The sequence below is a fragment of the Onychostruthus taczanowskii genome, unplaced genomic scaffold (genome assembly GCF_017590055.1).
Source record: "Onychostruthus taczanowskii isolate IOZ18803 unplaced genomic scaffold, ASM1759005v1 scaffold3, whole genome shotgun sequence".
NCBI classification, from domain to species: Eukaryota; Metazoa; Chordata; class Aves; order Passeriformes; family Passeridae; genus Onychostruthus; species Onychostruthus taczanowskii.
In genome coordinates, this window is record NW_024500349.1 from 13599662 (window position 1) to 13619288 (window position 19627).

Genomic DNA, 19627 nt, shown 5'->3' on the forward strand with positions numbered 1-19627 from the left:
AAAAATAGTTTTAGGGTACTGGTGTTTTATGAGGACTTGAGGACAAATGGCTCATGTCTGATACAAAACAGGCTGGGAGTCTGGTAGATGTAAAAATCAAAATGGGGGGATGGAAACAAAGCAGCACACCAGGAAAAACATCTTTGCAAAGTCATCCTGGATTGGTATTCAGAGGCATAGCCTAAGTGTGACTGTCTAAGGGAAAAAACTAAGGTAACTGAGAAGAGAAAGAGGGAGAGTCTGGGTGGAAATGAAAGTATATTAAATGCTGCATCTTTAAGAAGTTATTTAGAAATACATCTTTGAGAATTAAGCATACCATTACCCTGGTAAAAGGATCTAGTGGAAAACCTACTGGAGAATTTTCCCAGCCTGCAGTGACTTGCAGGAAGGTTCATTCCTGTTTAGCATAATCAAGCAGAAGTTAGTCCAAGTGAGGGCTTGGAGTAGCATATTTTTAGTCCTGCTGTGCCTGAGTTCATAGCTAAAGAGCTGTGAGGAGGCATCAGAGACAGTCTGAGACTGCACTGAACAGGAGCAGTCCAAATCGTGTCTTTACAGATCATCAGCAGAGATGGAAATCAAATTTAAGTATGAAATCATCCAGGGAGGTGTGAAGCATGAAAAGGAATCCAGAACCAGAGCCCTGTGCAGCAGTTTGTAGTGAAAGGTGAAGGGAGGAATTAAAGCATTCAAGGTTCACATAGTGGGAACCATTTGAATCATAGATGGAGACACTGGGGAGAATGACATTAAGGATATTACCATCCAACACGACTTTTGGAAGAAGGACTTGTGTCCAAGTCACCAAAGTCTAAATGAAAGTCTGAATTCAGCATCAGTTGTGTGGTTTGGATGTGGAAACTTGGTCAGTTTGGGAAAAAGTGATGCAGTGGAATATATAAAGAACAGGAATTGGGTTACTGTGAATTTCCTCTGGCAGGAAGAGATGGAGAAAGGAATGGCAAGGAAGGAAAGAGGGACAGAAAGATTTTTGGCAATGGAAGGTTTTTGAGCTTATTTGTAATGTAAAGTTGAAGTCACAGAGGCAAGGAGGCCCCCCTGGAACTTGGAGGGAGCCACTCTTCTTTCATCTAAGGGACAAAGAAGAAAGTAAGCTTGTCACCAGCAATGAGGCAGATGCTGAGACAGAGGGAGCTTTTTGATGTCTGTGTAGGAAAGATACTAACAAAAAAATATTGCTTTTTCTGTGATAGCTCTGTGAGAGGAAAAACTAAAAATGTACGTAGAAAACAGAGACATCTCAAAAAGACTCTCCAAAATAAGATACACAGATTTGAGGAGAAATTTGAAAATGGCAGATGGGTTGTTATGTTATGCACACTTCTCAGTGGAACATCACTACATGCTTATGTGAAGCCAGCCTGGACAACTTGGATTCTTATTTAGTGTCTGGATGTTCCTCCCATCTGGAGACTGAAATTTCTAAAAAAATGCTTGAGGAACACCTTTCAAAAGCAATTCTGTCAAATCTGTGAATGCTATATAAAAAAAATAAATAAATTGAAAGGTAGGTTTCTGATGGCATGAAAAACGTATGAAAAAGAAATCAACTCTACAGCTGCTTCTTATTAACACTATCTTCAGGAGATTTTATAAGCTGTAAAATAGAACATGCCAACATTGTCAGTTATAATTAAGTTTCCATTTCAAGATTCTTTTAAAAACATAGACATAAAATTTCTACACCAAAGGTGAATAATAGTCTTTTTATAAGTCTTTCTGACATAAAATGATTTTGAGGTTTAAGGGCAAATTATTTTAAGGACCAAAAGAACCCGTGGACTCCTCTAAAGTTCAGTGTCATGGCTATTATTTAAAATATCACATAAAAGAACATTTCTTATTGTAAATTAACCTAGGTGACCTAAAGTTCATGAAATTACAAGAAATTACATCAATGAAAGTCCTGGGCTTTTACCTTTACTATTCCTTCATTCCTAGCTTTGTTTCAAAGAGAAAAGGATCCTCTACTCTAAGGTAAGATGTGTCTTCTGTACATTTCAAGGGCATTCTCTTCTTTTCAAGCATCTGTTTCTTTTAGAAGGGTGAATTTTACCTTTGGAATTGCACGGGGAAATAAAATTTATCTTTAACTGAAGACTCACTACTCCTGCGTATTATTAGGCACATACAAAATGTAAAATTTTCTTGGCTCACCTCACATACTAATTTCAATACAAAGTTCAGCCTCTACAGAAGCATTTTTATCCTGTAATTTTAAACTTCAAATTTTATAGTTTTCATCTGGCAGGAGCTTAACTGAAATTGAATTTTGAAATTCCCACAGATCTCATTATGAGAAACTCATTTTGTTCTGAACAAGAAATAAATTAAGAAAAATCACTACTGTAAAACTTGCACTGATGTCACCCAGTTCCATTATAAACCTTTCATTTGTAATTAAAAATTCTCAAATCCAAAGACCGACCTGTTTAAAGCTTCCAAATATAATTGGGGCTACTTTCTAAGGTCTTCCTTGCATCTTATAATTCTTTAGACTTTTTTAATAAATAAATTAAAATATTGATAATCCAAACTACACACCTCCTGGAACCAAAACATGAAACTTTTCATTGAGGTAAAAAAAAAATCTTTGTAATTCAGACATGAATCTCAGATGCAAATGTAGGAAGCAAACTTAAATTTTACTTAAAGTTCTCTTTTTCTACTTCTGTTACCCATAAGTTGCCTAGATGTGTATGTGTATACTGAGGCAGAGAAAAAGAAACCAAGAGACTTAAATGATCTGCATGATTCTGTATTTCCAAAATTAAATTTCCTTCACATATTTGTAAGTGACAACAGGCACAAGAAGTATCTATGCTATCTACTGATGAAGAGAACTTTATTTTTTTGTGTGTTGTATACTGTTTTTAGCCTAAACTATTGAAGAGAACAAATGAGTTACCTATGAAACACTCAAGGCAGTGTGGGAAGTAAAGGCAGTTCCTGATTTTAATTCCCATGCAAACTCACTATTTTCCTGTGTTCTTGTAAGCCATATGTTACATGAGATGATTCCTGTCCAGAGCATATGTTTTAAAATGAGACCATTTTCAAACGTCAGACACAGCCTATGGCTACAGACCACACATATATCAAAATTAGGTAATTCACTGCTGATATCTAGTAACAAAATGGGGAAACCCTCCCCCACACTTTTTATGCCTTTAGTCAGTCACACATCAGGAATTTATTGTTTTCATTTAACTTTTTCTCTTTTGGAAAGGGGAAAAGATAAGGCCAGATTACTCTCTGAGAGCAGTCTGTTTATTGCAGCAGACACCAGATTTAAATCAATGTGCCCCACTACAGATCTGATTCCCAGGCTTGCATTTTATAGACCAAAAAAAAAAAAAATCATTTGAATTACTATAGAGCTTAGGGGGTTGAGCTGGATCCACCTTTCTCAGGCCATGCCTCCCCAGCTGGGCACTGTCAGATTCAAGATTTTAGTAGAACTAATTAGCTCAATCACAGCATGAGTTAATGCAACTGGATGGGCTTCAAACTGAAGCTACCTTCCACCCATCTGTCTCGAAGAATGGGCAGAGGACTGAGCTCTGCCTGTGTGCTGCCTTGCCTTAAGCCTCCAGCACAGGTTTGCCTCCAGCTTCACACTCCAATTCATAGTGTGAAACTAAAAGTGGGAAAATCTAAGTAGGCTACAAAGATATAAAAGTAACTTGGTGTTGCTTAGGTGCACTTGCCACTCTTTGTTTTAGATTAATTGAAAGTACAAACTTTGGTCACTCTCATAACTGCATTGCACAGCCAGTGCCTATTTCTGTGCATAATTTTCAGTCTACATTTGCTATGAAGTGAGAGACGGAACAGGTTTATTTCAAGCAGACGACAACTGTAATGACTTGCCTTGAGCTAGAGAAAAATTTCAGTGCATGTTAATGCATTAATTTGAGTGGCTGGGACTAAAGCTAAAACAAGTATTTGCAACTGTACTAATGGCTGGATAGCAGTTCTTCACTGAACTAATTATACTGCCAGGGGCTTTAGTCTCAGGAGGGTCAAACAGAAGTCGTAAACACAACTAAAATGAGGAGCATAATCAGCTGCTGCTGTGGAAGAGAAGGAAAATCAAGAATTTGATTCTGCTGGTTCTTAGACTTAGGATTTTAGCTCTCTTGATTACCTCGGGCTCTTTTTCATACCCCCGGGAATATGTCATGGAAATAGAGCAAGGAGGAGGGGAGCAAGGGCAAAACAGGCAATCTAACCACCATTAGGACTGAAAGAACCCCCCCACTATGTGAGTCTGGGCAGGGCTGGCCGTGCTGGGAATGTGCTGACTCCATCTCCTGTCCCTGGCCAATGTAATGGGGATCTCTGATATTCCCTTCACATTTGTCAAGGTCTCCAGGATAAGAGATCAGTAACTTCCTTCCCACAAGGAGTACAATGGTCTCTGAACAACAGCTGCATTCATAAGTGGAAGTTATTTGAGATTTAATTGAGATTTGTAAAATTCTCTGGAGTCTTAAATCCATTAGCACAGCTTATGCTGAAAAGTAATTGACAGCACTTTGTCTGAAAGCACCAGTCAGGCTCTTCCTCCTCCTCCTTGTCCTCCTCTTCCTCATCGCTCAGGGCCACATCTCAGTGCAAACAGCAACACTTGCCATGGCTTGTGGTCCCACAAAGAGCAGCAAGCGCGTATCTCAAACAGCCCTGCTGCTGCAAGAGGCAATGCTGCAGCTGCACAACCCTGACCACAGCTCCACCAGAGGGGTTTTGTTTCCCATCCTCCTCCTTCCCTTCCGTGAGTAGCTGGGCTGCAATCTGAGACAAATAGTTGCACTGTGTCTGCTCGCTGCATGAGCCGAGGTGAGCTGGGGAATGGTGGCTGCCAGGTTCCAGATTGATGGCGTGTCGAAACCCCAGAGCAAGATATGTTGGCAGCAAAGTGATCCTCCATGGGGAATCCAGCATAATATGCTTTCCAGATTTCTGGGCCAGCTTCCAGCTTCTCACTCCTATGTAAGCAACAACTATCCCTCATGAGGGAGAAGAAGGGCCCTTGCACTTGCTGCTGCTGATTGCCCTAATAAATGTGTTTAACATATGTATGTTTATAAAGCAGCCATAGGGAAGCAATTTGACTACCTCTTTCCACATATATCTTCCTTCTGCCTGCCTGAGAGCTGGCACGATGCCAGCCTGAAGACAATGCAGTATAAACTTGACAGCCATCTATTCATGCATATGGACAGACAGAACACTGTTCCTTTGAGATTACTCCTCCTATGCTAAGCATGTTGCCAAAGGAAATTACAATACACTTTCCGTTTTATGATGCAGATAATCAATGTTACAATATTCATGTTATCCCTGAATATTGGATTTTTTTTTTTATTCTTGAGAAAAACTGAGCTGTTGTGACTGTATTGAGCACTGTAAGTCTGTACCAGTTCTCCTGACTGCCGTGCAAGATCTCAAAAGACTCATTCCATAGTTAACGTTTCTCAGGATATTTTCTCTTGGGTATTAATAAGTTCAACCAAATTTAAATTTCTCTGTCTTTTAAGCAGCTTTTGCCAAGGCTAATTGAAGCTTCTCTCCAAACTCTGCATCCATTTGACCAAGTCATGACAATTGCCTGTACTTGGTTTTGACCTCTGAATAATTCTTTGATGAAATATTAAAAAAGAATAAACAAAGTATATATCTTAAATTAGGGTAAAGTGAATTAGTTGCCTTGAAACTGGCAGATGATGGTTTTTTTTGTAGGTGTTTAGGGTGCTCTGATTAAGAATTTAAGGCATACCCTAACCATAGAGATTAAAATGCGCAGCCTGTGCTGCAGTCACCATAGAGGTACAAACATCTCCAAAAGCTGAATCATACCTCTTTAGATACAAGTCTAGGATGATTTAGATACACGGTAGGAGGAAATATCTTCTGTGAGGAAATTTTTTCCATTGACTCTGGAACAACACTAGAGCTCTGTATTTTTGACAAATAAAATTGTTTGAGGCTAATTCAACCCTAAAGTTGTACTAAATGTATAAGAGTTGCCTAAATTTAGCAGATCCTGATAAATCCTACTTGCAAAGAATCTTTGCATTATTCACCTTAGGAGCTCTTGGGATTACCCTACAGGTAGCTCCAGGGTTGAGTAATGAGGCAGCATTTTTAAAAAGCAGTCTAAGATGAGCCTCCTTCTTTAAGGAATTACTTGCTTAAGCCTGCTTGCCACTGTTACATCAATTTATCATAATTCATTAAAGTAGCAATGGCATTGTGTTGGAGAACAGCCCTACCAAGTATGTCACTGGGAGATGTGACTGGAAAATAAAGAATAAATACCAAAATCAGAGCTGGAAACTTGATCTTGGACTATATAATGTGCACACTGAGAGACTTGTGGACTTGCTTAGCCAGGGAATGGTGAGAACAAGAACCCATTAAAAAGACCAACAAGTATGGAATAGCTTTTTTTCCTGTGATACAGGAGTTAAATCCTGAGCCTATCTCATTAGTTGATACTGTGATAATACATGTATATATATATGTGGGTTGATACTGTGATACTTAAGGCCAACTGTGCTGTATGTGAACTAAGACACTCCTTTCTTTAAATTCTATTTCAGGGAAAGGACATCTGCAAGGTGAGTATGTCTCTCCAGGTAAGCAAGGTATCAGTATGAGCAAATGGTACTCAGACTGCAGTCAGAGGGAGGTGTCAATATGCTCTAAGATACGACTGGCCACCTGGATTTATCAAAGAAGCACTGAAAATACTTTTCTCTCTTTCTCTGCTTTCTGGTTCCATGTTTTCATGAAGTCTTACATTTTATATATATATATATATATTTTCCCCCATAGTTTTCAGGTTAAATTTAGAGTTATTGCCTTTCTCTTCAGCATACCTTGAAGTGAAGAAGTTCCTACAGAACAATTGATTGACCTTTGTAATACTTAGGAAAACAACAGTGAAATGAGGAAGCTGTTATAGGTTGAATATCCAGCTCTATTCAGTTGTTCAAATCCCTACAGAGAACAAAAGCATGGAAAAGAATATAAAAGATGTTTAAATATTGCCTTCCTCCTTGGTCATTTAATACTGAAATCTGGAAATTGTCCTGTTACTTTCCATGTGTGACAAATAGTGTGGGGATGATAACATGAATTAGAAGTCACAGAAAAATAAAAACATATATGTAGAAATTATTTTAAATGTTCTTCTTGGTATTTTTGGAAAGAAAAATATTGTCTTGAGTGAGTGGGTTCATAAATAAATATTTACAAGTTTTAAATTTAATAACAATTGTTTGACACTTCTTTTGGTCTTTAAAAAAAGAGAAAATTATGGAGATGTTGTCAAACAATATATTTTTAAACAGTACACATCTTTTTTGCCTATATTAAGTGAATGCTAAAGCAATAGGAGTTTGACTAGAACTACATTACACTGGAGTACATTTACATAGTACTGTAAGTGACATTGTGCACCCCTCAGGTTCATCACCCAAAGCATGAAATAGACTATGAGCTTTTGCATTATGAATGTAGTTACTCCACATTTAATGTAGTGTACTTTTTTTTATGGACCAATGTATTTTCTGGGAATACCAAAAGCAATTGAATATTGTCACAAATGTGTAAATGAATGGGTCATTAAGGTATTTTATTTTATAGACATTTGTCATTATTTATTGATTTCTCTCACAAATCTTGACAATTTGTTTGCATTTGCTGTTTAATAATGACCAGTTTCACTGTTGTAGTTTAATCCCAGCCCCACACAGCCACTCCCTCCCTCCCTCCTCCCTGGTGGGATAGGGAGAGAATTGGAAGTACAAAAGTGAGAAAACTCCTGGGTTGAGGCAAAGACAGTTTAACAAGTAAAGCAATAACTGTGTGCACAAGCAAAGCAGAACAAGGAATTCATTCACCATTTCCCATGGGCAGCTGTTCAGCCATCCCCAGGACAGCAGGGCTCCATCACACGTAATGGTGACTTGGGATGACAAACTCCAAAATTCTGCACACACACACACACACACACATGGATGCCTTCCTCCTTCCTCCCTCAGCTTTATGCAGTGGTCACGAAGCCAAATGGTGTGGGACACTCCTTGGTCAGCTGTCCCAGCTGTGTCCCCTCCCAGTCTCTTGTGCACCCCCACTCTCCTCACTGTGGGGGTGCAGTGAGGGGCAGAGCTCAGAGTCGCTCAGGAGTGCTGGAATTCACTCTGCAGCTCAGCAGTAACCACAACATCCCTGAATCATCAGCACTGCTTCCAGCACAAATCCAAAACACAGCCCCATACCAGCTACTGGGAAGAAAATTAACTCTACCCCAGCCAAAACTAGCCGGCTGCGCTACTCCAGCAAAGCTCTGCTGAGTCACATGAGAAGTGATTTATATGTACTGTGCAAACCATCATCATCTCACAAAGAGAGCCACGTTCCTGTTTTCCTGTTAGAAACTAAATATCCTGAATATTTTTTCAAAAAATTTGCTTATATATGCATAAATATATATATATATATATATATATATACACACACACATGTATATAGTCATCATACCTGAACTTCAGCAGAGCTGTTTCAAAATCTGAATTGGAAATGAAGTGTTTGTTTTTAAAGAGAAATTGATACACAGAGATGTAAACATAAATGGGACCAGACTGCAAGAAAATGTATGTAGTTCTTAATGTGCTTTACTTTGAAGGACAGGCCATTTCTATTTGACAACTCAGTCTTTAGTAATGTTTTCAAAGTATTCATTAGTGACACAGAGATAGCTTAAAGCGTAAAACCAGGTCCTTGCCCCAGTGACACTGTTTTAGGAGGTGAAGTAACTAATAAAAAAGCAAGAAAAAGGAAAACCCCCTATTTGTAGCCATTATTAATGGCAAAATCTGTTTCTGTTTAAGTATCTCTCACTGCATATTGTATGTGAAAAAATGCAAGACAATTATTCCACATTCAGAAACGTTTCACCTCTGGGAAAACACTCAGCAGTGGCCATATTTTTCTACTGTTTTTTTCTTTAAGAATGTGAGGGATATTTTCCATATTTGTCAAAACTGTCTGAATTATTTTTGCTGTAATTTTTGCTGTAACACTGAGCTACATATTTGCCATGGAAAGATTCTTGACCTTGGGATAACATCTGAAAATCTAATACAGGAATGTCCTGAAGGCACTCAGTCATTGGAATCGGCAGTGGACTTAATGCTAAACTTTTTAAAAATCTTTTGGAAACATGAGTATTTTCTGCTATGAATATTTTCTTTATATACCATTAAAATCTCTGATTATTTAAAAATACATGTTATTTGTATTTTAGTGCAAACCTAAAATTCATGTACTTTCCAGTTTAAAAACAATTACTCTTTAATTAAACAAGAATGAATGCTAGAAGCTATTTCACCTTCTAGCAGATCAAATATATTTCAGGGAGAAAGAAGTTTTCTATTTCTATATTTCAAATGTCAAAAAGACATTTGCAGAAGGATTAAAATATCTGAAGTGCTGGCCAAAATATATTGTGTTTCAGTATACAGAGTATCTGGAAATCCTCCTGGCTCCATTGAAAACTAGTAGATGGAACTTTGGTAGATTGGCATTTCTGCAAAAAGTGTGCACTGGGGCTGAATTTCTGTGATAAACTCCTAATGAAAAGTTTGTAATTTAGTCATCTTGCACCATGAAGACCCTTACACTGAAAGGAAAGGGGAAAAAATCAATAGCAGAGTTTTACTTGCTCAGCAGTCAAAGAGAGAGCAGCCTGATGTGTCAAAAAAGAGTTTCCCCCTTATACTATGTCCTGAACTAACAAATGGCAGTGTGGCAAAGAGCACACGTTAAGCAAATGTATTACTTCTGGCATGCCAAAATTCTAATGTCTATAACTTAAATTTGGGGTCTTTATGGTTGATTGGTTTTGTTTATTGGTTAGTGGGTTTTTATTTTATTTTGTTGCGAGTGTTTTTGTAGGTTTTTTCTTCCACCAAAAAATCATAACAGAGAAGAATTGTATCAATGCCTTACAATGTAGGAAATTATTTCTGTGTAAAAACTGCTTTGCTTTCTCAAAATGGTGTCTACCAGAGTAGAAAGAGTGGTTTTCATTTGACTTATCTTTTGCAAAGTTCAAAATCTTCTTTCACTTACTATGGAAATAAGCACAAATTTATTGTTCTGTTGCATTTCCCCAAAGGAATAGCTAATTTGCCAAGATCGTGAGTAAAAAAAAAAAAAAAAAAAGAATGGGAAATATTATCTATCTGATATTTCTTTAATCTCCATTACTTTCTGAAATTATGACATAAATATAAGCTGACAGGTGAAAATTCATGCAGAAATTGGAGTAGACAAGGAGTGGAAGCTAAGGGGAGGTGGTTTAAATTTACTAGGAATTATGTTCATTTGTCATTTTAGCAAGGATATTGGTATGTGTTTTAAAGGTGATATATAGGGGAACTCACTTGTTGTAAAGGTAAGGAACTACAGTCCATTTCTGCTGTTATATAAACCACTATATGTCTCAAATATTTAATAAAAAAAAAGCTGTCAGCAGAATCATAGCCAATGGCATCTAGACAACAATTGTATCAAGCTTGACCATCTTAAATTAGATGAATAGTAACCTTCAGGTCTAATGCTTTCTTTAATGTCATAGAACAGCCATAAAGATATGGAGACTTACTTTGCATGAAAAGAGAAATAAATCATATTTTTACCTGTGTGGGTGCTTCTTTCAGAGTCAGTCACAACTAAACTTATCCTGCTCTGTACTGTTCAAGCCTAACTCAGTTTTCCTAAAAAACAAAACAAAACAAAACAAAAAATTAGATGAGTTGTGTTTGGATGACATATATTGACATTACACATGTATTGTGATATTGCAGGAGACAATATAACATCCTAAGAGAAAAAGAAGAAAAGGACATGGCTATACTTAGTCAGTAATTCATAGTAGAGCTATGAGGAATTCTGCCTCTCCACCACATAAAAGAATGCTGTCAAGGTCATATTTTATCAGGTGGATTCAGAGCTCCTTCCTGCTCAGTTTATCCAAACAACCACTGCTGACACAGCCCACTGCATTTGCTGGGTCCTGGAACAGGCTGGGGATGACCACATGGCTGACAGACACTCCTTGCAATACTTATGTTTTTTGAAGTGAATGATAGAGCTTTTTCTTCCTCACATTCCCTGCTTCAAGCCACCCTCAAAAAATGGTAATTCCAGAAAAGCAAGAGGTATTTGTGTGCAAAGAAGATATAGTTCAATGTAGGGAATGTCAAATGTGTTGGCAGAATGAATAAATATGTATCCACATAGCTTGCACAGTGAAATACAGACTTCAAAACAGAAAAATCTGAAGTGATCTCTATATTAACTTGGTCTTCACTTCTAAACAAAATGTGTAACTTGTACAAAATATTTTAAAATGTTACTTTAAAATGCTCATTTGTCTGAAATATAAGAGATTAGTCATAAGTTTCTAGGAAACAAATTATTTCTATGAAATCTTCCTGTCTTATTTTTTATTTATACTCTACCCCAGATTTGATGGGACTGTCAAATATTTGCCTTATGTAAAAGAATTGGCAAAATTTAAAAGGAGGAAAGTAATCCTGTAATAGAAAGAGAATTTCTCCTTTAAGTCCCATGTATTATATGACTCTAAGGTTCACATTTCTCTAATCCTCTCTTTTTCTGCTTTTGATTTTTGTGATTGATGAAACAACTTCAGTTACACAAAATATTTATTTCTCTCAGTTTCTCATTTCTAACTTCGTATCGGAGAGAGGGAAGTGAAGGAGAAGAAAAGATCTGAATGATGTAGAAAGATAAACTAACCAGCAGCCCCTAGATTGTTCTCATGACATCCACATTTTATTCAGTTATCTTTTTATTTTCTAGAAAAGGCTTTTTCACTGAAATAGCTGCCCATGTGCCTTTCAGCGGGCAAATGGCCTTGTAGCCAACACACAAAAGCCTAATCACATTTCTCCTCTTGCTCTTTAGTGAGGTCCTAAGTTGAGATAGATGTGATCTGTGGCAGATGGCTGCAGAGCTAACGAAGCCCAGGTCAGGGTGAGACTGAGTGAGAGCTGCGACCAGACAAGGTCAGGATCCTGGCCCCAATTCTGCTAATGGCAGCACGGAGCTCTGCTGCTGTTCTGGCACAGTGGCAAAACTCAGCCCTCAGCTCAGGCACATATGCTGGGAAGAGCTTTCTTCACCTGAGCTCTTCTAATAACCCTCCATCACTATGAAATATCTGACCACTGGGGACTTGCCTGGCAAGTCTAACAAATTAGGGCTGCCTTTACAAGTAAACAGCTATGCCTGCCAGTGATTTCCATCTGTCCAGCACTGCCAGGTTCATTATAAGCATCAGGAGATGGAGTTAAACAGATGGCAGGAAATGTGCTTGGCCCTTGCACTCAGGAGAAGAGGACAAGAGGCAATTGCTTTGCATAACATCCCTTTCCCTTCATTACTTCACATTATAATATGTAAATAGTCACCCCAGGAGGAATTTAAAAAGCACTTAGCATTGAAATATAAGGGTGCTACATGGAGAGAGAGAAAGAAAGGAAGGGATGAAGTTTCCACTGTTTGCAAACCAGCATTTGCTTCCCAGCCCCTTCCATCCCCAAAGAGGTTTCAAGGGCTGCTTTTATTTCTGACACACTAAATACAGCTCCTTCTAAATGTGTCTCTCTCATTCTCTTTCCCTGGCTGTCTCCAAAGGCTGCAAGAAGCTGTCAGGCAGCAGCTTGCAGTGCAGGAAGGCCCAAATGTGTGTGTGAGACATGTGGAGTGTGCAGCTTCAGCCAGGCAGGCTCTGCTCAAAGCCCTCCTCAAAGCCCTCCTTTTTTTTTTTTTTTTTTTTGTTTTTTTTTTTTTTTTTTTTTTTTTTTTTTTTTTGTGAGTTGACACTGGAAGTGCAGAAGGCCTGCAAGCTGGTAGGGAAACATCATTAAACACTGCCCCACACAGGAGTAAAGAATATCGTCCCATTTTCGTGTGGAAATTTTAGCATCCTTGGATTAAAGTGAGAACACAAATAAAATTGCATAAGACTTAAATCTCAAAGTAGGAAACTTATTTCTATACTGTGCCCTGCCAGAGAACTATTAGAGGATGCTAAGCCTTTCTGGGTCTAAACAAAAATAAATAGAAACAAACAGTTGAAATCGTTGGGCATGAGTATGTGGATGGAAATTAGGCTGTCTGAACATGGATCCAAACTTTCTGGAAGATTGGCAGTCTTTTTTATGCATTGCTATTATGCTGAATATATTGAGAGCCCTATCTCAGCTGAAGCCTGCAATTGCTGCTGTAAAACAGGGAACAAAAAGAAAGAAGCAAGAGGAGAAGGTTAACACACAAGAGGGGTAAAACGGCCTGGCTTCAGTGAGCTGATATCAGCTATGAATCTAACAATCTGACCCACCAAATTATGTCTTTTCATCACATATTAAAGGAATAGATTACATTAAAAAAAAATCAACCAGAAAGACAAGATACAGTGGCAATAGTCTGTCAAGATTTTCCTCTTCATTGAAGCATCTGGAGTTCATATAATGACTAGAAGATACATGATACCCAGTAGTATTTAGACACTTAAAAATGCAATCTGGGCAGCTTCTCAGAGGAAGGACACTGCAGAGTAATATCATCAGGTCTGGGAGGAGTCCAAGTCATATTTTGAATCCTGAACAAATACTGGAGCATAAAGAAGTCTGTGAATATGATGCATGTAAACACACAAGTCAGGAGGGTATCAAGCAGCAGCTGCCAGTGCACTTTGTCCAAAAGGGAATTATATACCACAATTAAATGCCCTGTAGTTGCAGTCTGGTGCCCCCTCTGCTCCAGCTGAGAGCAGATGTTCAGAGGCCTGGAAGGAGTGCTGTATTTTAACAGAGTTGTGAGAAAAACTCTCACAGAAGAATAGGAAAAATGTTTCACACTTTTCAGCTTTCTGATGGTAGACTGCTAGATTTCAGGATGGCTAGCAGCCTAGGCTACCAGATGTCAAAAATCCCAGACAAAAGACCATGGTGTCAACAAAGAAAGGCTCTCCTGCACACCAAGGACAAAGCTGCTCTGCCTTGCACAGTCCAGGCTTGTCTGCAATACAGGAGGCGTGTCAGGCATGTGCACATCTACTGAGCGTCTAAGACATGTCCAAAAATGAGACTCATAAAACCTACTGCCTGTGGACCTGCCAGTTTTGACAGGTCTGAGTCTGGAAGCTGCTTACAGAGTGAAAGGCTCCTCTGTGCTTGTAGAGGCAGGAGGTGGCACATCCAAACTTTAAGTCTCAAACCTTCCATGACTTCTCCATAACAAAATTCGTAAAACATGAATGTTTTCCCCTCAATCATCTTTATCACCTTAAATAAAAAAACACTCCACATCCTGTCATGAAAACATGGTGTCAGTGTATTTTCCATTTACAACTTCTCTTCCTCCTCCTTGGTTTCTTCTCTCATTATCCAATTTCCTACTTCTGGCTCAAATAATTCACCAAACTGAATTTTATAGGTATGTTTACTATTTTCTTTTTGTTGGCCTCAGTGTTTCGCTCTACACTTTGACTTCTAAGAATTTAACTTGTATTTTACTGTCTCTCACCAGACAGCTTTGGTTTGGTATTTCCAGCTTTTGAAGCATTTCTGCCCAACGGCTCAGGCATCTTGCACACCCTTGCTGTTAAGAACACCAGTGAATCCTTTCACATCTTCCTCCTTGCAAGGTTAGACATGGTTTCTGGGGGTCTCTTATCCCACACAGGAATTGCCTCCACACTATATACAGGGATCAATTGATATTCTTGCTTCTAATTAGTGTAAGATTTCTTTGTACCTTCTAGGCCATTCTCTTTTACACAGCCTAGCATCCTGATTAATTTTGGCATATGCTGCTCCCCTTGTCAAACCCACTTATACTGTAGCCCCTGTTACTTAGGGATTTGACAGCAATTCATAAAGCAATTTTTATTTGGGATGAGATTAGACTCTTGCTCTAGTTTGGAGATGGTGATTGCTTCCTTGCAGCTGCTTTCTGTGCATTTTTTTTTCCTGATTTTTCTGGCAACACATTGGTGTATGGAGTTATTGGATTTCAGGCTGAAGTGGAAAGGAGTATTTGGACTCATTCTCCAGCCATCCCAGGGGTGTGCTCCGGGTATGTGATCCTAGACAGGAAGGCTGGGAAAAGAGGATATCACCAAAGAAACCATTCTTGTCCTTAGTAAATTACACTAGTGCTCACTCCTTGCCCTAAAGATCTGCAGCTTTTCCTCTTTAACTGGGAAGAAAAAAAAAAAAAAAAAAAAAAAGGATATGAATTTACAGGCTTATTTAGCTGAACCAGTCTCAGAAAGTGCCTATACCTATAATTTCAGTGTGAGATCCAGCTGAATTTATAGTGTGGTTACAATTTGCTTTCTCTGCCCCTGCCCTTTTGCCCACTTGCCTCCAGTGACATCTTGTGTCTTTTCAGGATCTCCTGGCAGGGACATGTCTGTGGGGCTCTTTAAAGGTGGGCAGACACACAGAGAGAAAGATACAGACACAGATAAAGTGAACAGCAAGTCCAGGGATACAGATGTACAGAAGAAACTTAAAACCTTTATAGTGCACCCATCAGACATGCAAACACTGTGAGGTTTCAACCACACATGAAAACCAAATGAAGCTCCAGTTGGTCGGGCTCTGTGAAACGCAGTACATATGATATTTTTTCCAATGGTCTCTTTTATAAAAAAGGCAAGGGTTCCCCCAAGTGCTGTATCCTATTCAGCATCTCCAGCTATGAAAGTTATTTTAGAGTTTGCATTAGTAAAGAATCCAGTGTCTTTTTGTAGGCACTGGACTTTTTCTCCAGTTGCAAAGGAATTCTTTGCTTCAAGGGTCTTGAACAGACAGCAGATTTTGGTTTGCCTTCCTACATGTCAGGAGCCTGTGGGATCACCTGAACTGTCTTTGTCCTGCAATTGTTTCTGCAACACCTTCCACTACAGCACCTTATTAAAAAGATCTTACAGAAAGATTCCTTTATCTGCATTTTCTCAGGCTTTATTTTTATTTCACATTAGGAATTCAGTAAGGAAAATGAAAAAAACAAATACTTGGAGAAGGGACCAGAACACACCTACTCCCTCCTGAAATGAAGGAAACTTCTGCAAGGTGCAGGAAGATTTAAAAATTCTGGCTTTTGATTTTCTAGTTAAAAATAAACTTTAATTTAAACAACAGTGGAATTGATCTTATATAGCTGGAAGTTATATTCACATGAAGTTATCTAACATAGATAAAAATCAAATACATTGAAAATATAGTTTCTACATATTTTATATTAACTGTGGGCATTGCAGTTTGTTCATATAGAAATTTTTAAATGTAGAAATCATGGTTTAGTTGGTCATAGAGAGGCTGCAGCCATACTTTTTTTGTTTTAATTTTGCCTTATTCTGCAGCTTTATGGGGTATGTCAACATTGTCCCAACATTCCTTGTCATTAGCAGGCTGAAACACCTTCTATTTCCTGGAGATTAGACACTCCAGAGAGAAGAGGTTTTGCTGCATCCCCCTCTGTCTGCTGAGACAGCTGTAATGGTACGTGCACCTGTGGCACAATAGCCACCAGCAGCCAGCTACTATTGTTTATTGTTAATGAGGCATATAATTACTGCCATTAATCCAGCTTCTGAGGTTACTAGGTAAAGGGAAGAAAACTGCAGTGAAACTGGATAGGGTGACAGAGTGAGCAGAGTGTCTCCAGCATTTAATTTAGCTCTAACAAGGCAGTTAGTGTTAGATCTCGACTGATTGTTAAAGAGCACTTACTGATGTTAATAACCATAATAATCAACTATAACTGGCATAAATTAATTCAGCTTTACAATACAGAAGTAATAAAATGGGTAATCATTATGCTCTTTAAATTATATTAATGCGCACATTCAACCATATCAAATGGTTTAACTGTTAACCAATATAGCAATAGTAAATTAATTTGGAAGAAATGCAATGCAGCAAACAAACCCTAATTGCCATTTAATAAGTATGGTAATTTCTGTTTAATTTGGCTACACTGTCCTGTTGAAAGAGAAAAAACTAAAGTATGTAGAGTTAGGAAAAAATATGTTTAAGTGGTTCAACATGACTAATTGAAAGAAAGCTCTACAGTTCTGTGGTCTCATTTCTCTGTGTTTGGTTCTTTCTATATGACAGTTTCCTCTGGCCCTCCAAAGTCTGCCTTCCTCCAGATTTGCCTTTGATATTGATCCAGCCAACAAGCAGCTGGCTGTGAGTCCCCAAATGTCTCAATACAATATTGACAGAGTGTGCCCAAGTGTTTTATTAACAGATTAAGGGACAGGAAAAAATACAGACATATCCTATGCAGCCCCTCAACCCAGGTATCTCAAAATAGCAGTACAAATCTTTTAAGGAAGCTGCATTGGAAGGAGGTTAAAATATTTATATAACTAAATGTATGTGGTACCCAAAGGTCAGGGTGAATAGAAAATGGATTTCAGCCTTCACTAGATCCTAAAGCTGCAGCACACTTATTTTAAAACTTTGCTGCTGTGCAAATGAAACAGAAGCAGGGAGATATTAATTAAACAGCCAAGGCAAAAAATCTACAGCTGCTCCTGCTGCAGTCCCACAAGGGGTCTAGATGCTGCTAATCCTTTGTATCAGTAAATACAAATATAAGTTCCCATTTCAAATCCATGAAATGAGGACCCATTGCAATCAAGATGTAGGTGGCAATTCTGTCTCTGCACTTCTGTTGTATTTTGTTTTCACATATCACCATGGGACTGTCCTGGCTCTCTCTCCACATTTCAGTGTTTGTACATCAGTGGAGGGAGCAGTTCTTACAGAGAAGAATAAAGGTCTAAGGTCTAAGATAAGCAGCAATGCAGGGACAAACCAGGAAAGAGATTGGAGCACAGATCTGTGGATAGGGAGAGAGGGGCAAAATTCTGAGCTTTCTGTCTCTCTATTCCTGACACCAATGTCAAGCCTGGAATCCCTCTGAACTCTGAACTGGTTGCAGCACTAAATGCAACCTCTTTGAAATAATTTAGTATCCGCCCATTAAAGAGTCATGAAGGAAACAATAGACTGCCAAAAGCATTTTCAAAAAGATTGGAATAAACCACCTCCTCTCTACATCTACTGTTTTCAGTCTGCTGGAAAAGATATTTTGAAAAATCCTTTTTGTACAGAATTCTTAAAATTTCTTGAAATTTGTGTGTTGCTTTCTGCTGTGAACCCAGGAGATGCTTATGAGATTTGAAGCTGCTGATTGTAACTGGTTTGGAAGCTAAATACCAGCCACTTGACAAAGTGCTTTAGCAGTCAGGTAGTTGTTCCTCTGAGCTTTCTCCAGGAATAAAAATCAGAGGGGATTTTCTTTCAGTCAACAGGACGAGCTGAACAATCAACCATATCTCCTGGGACAGAGGTGGGGGGAAATATATATAAAAAATCAGTCAGTTCTGGAGACATTTAATCTGCCTCTTTTCTACTGGGGAATTAGAAAGCTGGAATTGTCATTATGTTGTCATTTTATATGTTTAATAAAATACATCTTAATTCCCAGTGCAAGAATCAGTATTCTCATTGGATTCTTCTGATAGGAAGACCTAGCTTTTTTTTGAGATGAATCAGATTTTTCTTTAGGAAAATATCAGCACATGAACTTTTAGCATTAAAGTGAGTTCATACTACTTTTAAGAGGAAAAATAAGTCTAATACTCTGCTTTTAAATCTCTCATAGTTACTTTGCCTGATGTCAAAGCCAAGCACAGCTGCAGTGGAGCAGCCTCTCTTCCTTGTGTCTGTCTGTCCATAAGCACCAGACCACGACACACAGACGTGTGGGTTGTTGTCAGTGTGGCAAATATGTCTCACCTTGTGAAGCAATTTTGTTTAAATTATCTTGAACTTTTTTCTGCTATTGTCACTTTCTGCTGGGCCGTAGGAAAGGAAGTGGAGCCACCAGATTGTGATCCACTGTGGGAGTGTCCTCACACACCTGGCCTAAAGCACTTGCCTGGGTTGTCTTCTTAACTGCTGATCATTGACTCTGGGAGGAGCTACCCTATTGCTCCATATGAATTTTTCCTTTCAAATCATCCTCCAAAATGACTGAATGTTTCTGTGAGAGGCAGAACCAGGGTGGCCCTTGAGAAGTGGCCATATCAAACTGCACCAGAAGGCGCAGTGAGCAAAAACGTGGAGAAAGTCATAGATACTTTTAGTCACAAATAATTTCTTCTTTTTTAGCGAGGGTAGAAGAAACTACGATTTCCAAGAACTGACTTTTAGCTATAAGCATCTTCCTTCTCGTTTATATTTAGTTTGGTGTTTTACCTTACTCTGTAACATAAATTTGCTTATCTAATAATCCACACCAAAATGTATTGACAAAGAATTTATTGCATTTTGACTAGTTCAAAACTGCTGAACTCCATAAATATGAATCAGGGGAAAAAAAAAAAAAAAAAGAGAGAAAAGAAAAGGTAAAAGAGACCATCGGTGTGAGTGTTCCATGTGACGTCAGCGCTCCAGCAGATGACATC